The sequence below is a fragment of the Tenrec ecaudatus genome, chromosome 1 (genome assembly GCF_050624435.1).
Source record: "Tenrec ecaudatus isolate mTenEca1 chromosome 1, mTenEca1.hap1, whole genome shotgun sequence".
Lineage (NCBI taxonomy): Eukaryota > Metazoa > Chordata > Mammalia > Afrosoricida > Tenrecidae > Tenrec > Tenrec ecaudatus.
Window position 1 is genome coordinate 221,892,458 of NC_134530.1, and position 7,166 is coordinate 221,899,623.

Consider the following 7,166-nt stretch of genomic DNA (forward strand, 5'->3'; position numbering starts at 1 on the left):
GAGTGGTATGGAGATGACCACGGGCAAGTTCTCACTGGTGCAAATTTTGTCTAAATTTTGCTGTGGTGTTTTCTCAGAAAGCCCTGTATTGGGCTGGATTCTCTAGAGAAGCAACGCTAGATTTGGAGGAAGGCATTAACTACGTGTAATATGCAGATGACACAAGCTTCCTTGCTGAAAGGGAGGAGGACCCGAAGCCCTTGCTGAGGAAGATCAAGGGCTGCAGCCTGCAGTGTGGGTCACAGCTCAGTGGGAAGAAACCCAAATCTTCGCAGTCAGCCCGATTAGTAGCATCGTGGCACACAGAGGAAAGATTAAGGTTGTCAAACATTTCAGCTTGCTTGGATCCACAGTCAGTGCCCTGGATACAGCAGTGACGAGATCACAGGCTGCGTTGCATTGGGTAAGTCGGCTGCATGAGACCTCGTGAACGTGTTGACCAGCAAAGATGTTACTTTGCGGTGTGAGGTGTGCCTGACCCACGCCGTGGTGTTTTTAATCACCTCACATACCTGTCAAAGTTGGACACCAACTAAGGAAAGACTGAAGAAAAATAGATGCATGTGAATCATGGAGCTGCCCGAGAGCATTCAATAGCACTGTAGACTGTCAACAGAACACACCGATCTGCCTCGAAAGAAGGACAGCCAGAGCGCTCCTTACAAGCAAGGCTGGCGAGGCTTTGTCTCACATTCTTTGGACAGGTTATCAGGTGAGACCAGGCCCTGAAGACGTAGAAGGGGGAGTCTCCAGGGAGCAAGCAGGAGACCATTCAGCTGTGTGAACAGAGCAATGCTGAACTCAAAGGCACTTGTTTCTTCCAACTCACCTGGCAGTGAAGTAGACAGAAAGCTAAAGAGGAGAAAGCACGTTGCCCGAACAATCTGTTAAGAAGCAAAAACTGGGGAAACTTCCAGAACCCTGTTTTCCTCCAAGCAGAGCAGCAGCAGCAGCAGAGATGGGGACATGGTCCAGATGGGCAGAATGCGGTACGTCAGGGTTCAGCACTCCAAAGGGAGAGTCCGAATTGATATTCGACAACACTGGATGGATCAAGGTGAAATTAAACCTGGAGCAGTGGAGCCAGCTGAAGGAGCAGATGTCTGACCTTGATGACGCAGCCGGGAAACTATAGAATCCAGCCATGTCCAACCAGTCCTGTGCCCATTGTGTGACCTGTCTTCTCTACTGACATTCATTTCTTAACGGTTGTTTTCCAAGCTATTGTATATTTGGATTGCAGAACAATTTGCAAGATGAATACTTTTTATTAAAAATGTTTCCAGTGAAGCTATTTGTCGGCTTTAGTAAGGAGGATTACTTGTGCCCACCACTTAGTGTGAAAGAAAGGCACAAGTAACTGTTGTGGCCCCTTTTGATCCAGAGAAGTAGGTACTGTTTAAGGCCTAAAGTCAATGTGCGTAGACTTTTGAATTTCAAAAGAATGTGTTGTATTAAACTAATAAACTCTTGATTTGGAAAATCCATACTTCCTCTGTTCTCTTCCAACCAAATGCCTAGACTGTTTCGACTTTGCTACCCCAATATTAATTTGACACCCCTCCCTGCTTTCCCTCCAGTTTCTGTTACTGATTTTTCTTGTACAGCTTTTATTCTTTGAATATATTGTGCTGGTTTGTGGATGTCAGTGGAACCGTCTATGTCATTTCAGTAAAGCACTCGTAATTAAAATAGGATACGGGAACTACCATCACTAACTCTGCTGTATCACATCTTAAGAGATGTAGTTGGATAGCCAACGTGGCTTGTCGGAAAACTCATAACAAGTGTATGCTGCCTGTCTCTAGTGCTCTGTGGAGGGGCTGTCTGCTCTACACTCTGCAGAAGATCAGGTTTAACACGTTCCCCATGGAAGGATATCTATAAAGTGAGGTGCTGTTGATTTGGTGAAGGGTTTAATAAGCATGTGAAAGTTTAAATAAAAAGAAGAGAAAAGTAGAGGGCCAGTGGGAAAGAGGAAGGCCCTCACCCAGATGGACGGACACGGAGCTGCAGCAACGGGCTCAGCCACAGCAAGAGTTTTGAGGATGGCGCAGGAATGAGATGGAGAGAGACAATATGAGGAAGAGGGACAGAGAGCAAGAGTGTGGCTTACACAATTTTAGAAGTGGGTAAGTCCAGTCTGGTTTGAATCAGTGGGTCAGATGTTAGTTAAGATGGAGGCTTCTTGGAATCACATAGGTAGGGGCGTTGACGAACCTGGAAATGAACAAGAAATGGGGAAGATGAAACAGTAAGACCAGGCCCAGGGGGTGCAGAGGTGGGTCAGGTAGGCAGGTCAGGCTCACGGCCACAGAGTCTAATGAATTCAAGGTTTGCAGGTCAGATGAAGCCTCCCAGGGTCAGCAGGCAGATAGCAGCCTGTCACTCAAGGCCAAAGAACTGGGGGTCGATGAGCCAAACACAGGATCCAGATCCGGGAAGAGGCAAACATGCTCTCCACAGAAGGAGCTTCTACAAGAAGTAGACCACATGCCTGCCCTAGGAAACATCCTAAGAACAGTGGCATGAGTGAGAGCTTGTAGCTCATGGAATCCTCCCTCAACTCCTCAGCTGCTCAGAGCACCGCCCCTCGTGGCGCTGGTCACCGACAGCGTCCCTGCGCATTGGCTGTCCTGCGAGAATTTCATGGAGAAACTTCACCCTGATCTTGCCCAGTTAGATTTCCTCTTGTTCTCCAAACTCAGAGAACATTTCAAAGGACCACAGTGGGGGTCCCTTGAGGAGGCCCGGGCTGCTCTTTTCACATGGTATCAACTCAAGAGCACATACTTCTTCGAGGAAGAGTTAGAGAGATGGAAATTACATGTAGAAAGATGATGGGGAGAGGGGGTATCTCCACCGAACGCCTGCCCGAAACAAAATTAGCTGGCCATGCCATAATCAAGGAGTTGCGATGAAACCAGGCACACAATAGACACCTATGGGGAGGTGGGCAGGTGCAGACTAAGGTCACCTAGACTCACACCTAGGCCAAGCTGGGCACACACACACACACACACACACACACACACATGCTAGGCACCAGTGACATTACATGATACGTGTTCCTGCACTCAGAATGGCCAGTACCCTCAACCACCGTTCCCCTCCACCTGCCCCCCAACACCAAGCAGGGATGGGAGGCGATAAATAGACTGAGGGCAGCTGAGCTCTCCCAGGGCTCCCTCTTGCAGGTCTGAGTGTGAGATCTCTCCCCTGTGAGCGGCAACAAGCGGGCAGCGAGCTCTTGCTCTCTCTCTCTCTCTCTCTCTCTCTCTCTCTCTCTCTCTCTCTCTCTCTCTCTCCCTCTCTCCCCACATTTTGGTTCTGTGGGTTCTACTTTCTGGCCATCTTCCACGTGTTTTTTTGTGTGTGTTCCCTTGAAACAGAACTTTTCCGTCGTCTCCTCCCCATAGCCCTAGCAACGGGGCCTTGCACACTGTCCGGCCAGAGCGGGTCCTAGCCGAGACCGTATTTCCCCAACTTCCCCTTCCCTCAGAAAAGTTACTTGGATTTACAAACGTGCTTCTGCCGTGTGCATTCTTTCAGATTTGAGAGGCAAGCGCCGAGGTCAACCATCCCAGAAACAACACCTTCAGAAGTGGAGAGACCTAGGTGGGTGATCAGCTGAGAAGTAACAGCTTCAGATTGTGCTGTTTGTGTTTGATAAGCATGCCTATGGTCTTGTAGAACAAAACAAATCTGTCTTAGAAGAAATACGGCCAGAATGCAACTTAGAGGCAAGGATGGCAAGATTTTGTCTCACGTACTTTGGACTTCTGGAGAGGAGACACCAGTCGCTGGGGAGGGACATCACACTGGGCACAGTGGAGGGGCGGTGGAAACGAGGAAGGCCCTGGACAAGATGGACGACACAGCGGCTGCCACAGTGGGGACAGCACAGCAACAATTGTGAGGATGACGTCGGACCAGGCAGTGTTTCCGCTCTGACACAGGTGAGGCTGCTATGAATCAGAGCCAACCAGATGCCAACAGCCAGCAACATGGTAGCAATGCTTCAGACTTCCCTCTGTAGCTAGTTCGTGGATGGATGTGTGTCAAGAGCATTGGTGAATCTCGCCCTCTGTATCCTGACCCATCCTGAGTGGAAAAACCAGGCCTGGGCCAGGACTGTGGGCTTTCGATTTCTGAACACTGCCAATGGCCTCTTGTTTAAGAGTTGTCAGGAATGGAATCGTTTACTCCCAAAATGTGTGTTGAAATCCTAACCCCGATACCGTAAATATGACCTTCTATGGAAACAGAAGTTTTCTTCTTTTGTGTAAATGAGGCCACATCAGGGTAGGGTGGGTTTTAAATCTAATCACTTTTCAAATATTAAAGAAAGAGAAGAATACGGGAGGGTGGAGGGAAGGTGAGGGAGAAAGGGGGACAGATTACAAGTTATCTACATATAACCTCCTCCCTGGGGGATGGACAGTGGAGAAGTGGGTGAAGGGAGACGTCGGATGGTGTACGACATGACAAAATAATAATAATTTCTAAATCATCAAGGGTTCATGGGGAGAGGGGAGCCATGAGGGAGGGGAAAAAATGAGGAGCTGATACCAAGGGCTCAAGTAGAAAGCAAATGTTTTGAGAATGATGATGGCAACAAATACAAAAATGCTTGACACATGGATGGATGTATGGATTGTGATAAGAGGTGTAGGAGCCCCCAATAAAATGATAAAAAAAAAAAGCATAGATGCATACACAGATGGGGGAAGAGAAAGCCCGAGGAATGTTAAGGACCAGGCTGCCTACCAAGGAGGAAAGTCTTCCCCTTGAGGCAAGCTCTGAACTGAGGCCTCCAGCCCCCTGGACGGAGATAAACTAAATTCCTGTTCTTTAAAGCTATCCACTTGTGGCATTGTGTTTCAAGAAGCACTAGGTAATTAAGACAATGACCTTAGCCTCCAGGCATAGACTCAGAACAATGCGATAGGAGTTGCAAGGACTCTATCTTCTCGAATCTTGCCAGGAATGTTGCCTCTGCCCCCTTCCCCCAACCCTCTGACATTCCAGTTTGCTTTTCTTTCTTTCTTTTTTTTTTTGGCATTCCAGGCCTTGCCTTACAATGAGAGCCCTTTCAGCAAAGGCGTGTGTATAACAAAGGGGTGCTAGAGGGGCCTTGGTCAGGGTTCCAGCAGTTCTGGGTGGCCAGCCTAGACTCCCAGGGAGATTTCCAGAGTTACAAACACACACCCAGAAACACCACAGCATTGGGTTAGCTGCCTTTGAGCTTGGCAAATCATTGACTTCTTGATCTTGACTTCCGAATCACAAGTTGATGGCTTTCCATCCCGATTCTAGTCACAGCTTGGCAACCCTAAATTGGATTTTTTTTTTTTTTTTAGTATACCTCGTCAGAATAATTACCCTGCTCTGAGAGACTAATGTTCACTCAGCAGATGTACACTGAGTGTCACCTACGTGCCCCATATGGTTCTAAACATTAGAGACAACAAACTAGACAACAAAGGGGACACAAGTTCCCCGCTTTCATGGATTGAATTGTGTGTCCCCAAATAAGTGCATGGCAGGACTAGGCCATGCAACCCAGTATTGTGTGGCTGCCCTCCATGCGTGGATCTGATGTCATCGACATCGATTTAAGACATATGGTAACTGCTGACCTCTAGGTGCTAACAAGGCAGGATTATCTCTCTCTCCTTGCCATTGAGTCACAGTCAGCTCGCAGTGACTCCAGACGACTGAGTCTCCAAGACTGTAACTGTGCATGGCAGTGAACCGGGGGTGGGGGTAGGGGTAGGGGGTAGGAAATCCACCTTTCTCCCAGTTAATCAGAATTAGTTTGCGTGTGTTATGCTAATAAACCAGGATTGGGGGTGGGGTGTGTGTGAGGGGTGGAGTGTAGGATACTTAGGTCCCAGGCCTGGACCATGTAAGTGAAATTACTCTGGGATGTGACCTGGGCCATCAGATACCTTACAGCAGCGAAACAGAGACAAAAGGCAGCAGACAGGGAGTTCAGTATGACCAAGAAAGAAGAGCCAGATCACCTTTGGACTTAGGACCCCTGCACTGATCTCCTCCTAGAACAGTGGCTTTCAACCTGGGGGTCGTGACCCCTTTGGGGATCGAATGACCCTTTCACAGGGGTCGCTCAGGCCCATCGGAAAACACATTTCTGATGGTCTTAGGATCCAAGACATTGCTCTTTTATCCAGTTCTAGGCGGGTCCGCCCACATGCAGATACGCCCACATATGAATGCCCGGTGTGAGACTGTTTACCCACGCTACACCATGCTTCAAGGCAAATTTTCATTTATTTGTCATAAGAAATAAATATTTCACAATCTATAATTACATATTGTTTTTGTGATGAATCACTATGCTTTAATGATGTTCAATTTGTAACACTGAAAATGGATCCTGCATATCAGATATTTACACGACGATTCATAACAGTAGCAAAATTACAGTGATGAAGTAGCAACAAAAATAATTTTATGGTTGGGGGGTCACCACACCATGAGGAACTGTATGAAAGGGTCTCAGCATTAGGAAGGTGGAGAACCGCTGTCCTAGAACCAGGGGAAGATTGAAGCCAACATACACGTGCAAGGTAGAAAGATTAGGGTTTAAAAAGGTTGTTTTCAGCAAATGTCCACCCTAAACAAAAAGTAGCTGGCCAGGCCACATTAAAGGGGTTGGAAAGAAATTAGACACACCTCAGGCATCTATGGGGACAATGCAAAGCTGAGCATGCTCCGACCCAGGTCACCAGATGGAGATCAACGCGGACACACACAGGAGGTACCAGCAACCTTACAGGATAAGTAGCAGACTCGGGACAGGTTGGCAGGTGGGATCCCTCCCCGGGCTCCGCACAGGCGCCTGCGTGCCCTCTCATGACTCCCAGGCTCGCATTCTCTTCCTCCTTCTCCCAAGCTTTTTCTTGTCTTGGTCGGGGGGACTCCACTTTCAAGACATTTTTCCATTTCTCGGGCTTCCCTGAAGGGGCCATTTTCAGCCGTGCACTCTCCCACGGCCCCCACCATATGGCCTTGCACACTTTCCAGAGAGAGTGTGTCCTGTCTGAGACTGTATTACCCGAAACTTCCCTCTCCCTCATAAAGTTTACAAAAGAGCTTCTGCCCGTGAATTCTTTCAGCGCTGAGAATCAAGAACCCAG

The 7,166-nt window shown here is 48.2% G+C and overlaps 1 pseudogene; it reads left to right on the forward strand.

The window, feature by feature from the left end:
* The first annotated feature begins 792 nt into the window (after positions 1-792).
* LOC142437331 (activated RNA polymerase II transcriptional coactivator p15 pseudogene) lies at positions 793-1,135 on the forward strand (annotated as a pseudogene).
* Positions 1,136-7,166: the final 6,031 nt, after the last annotated feature.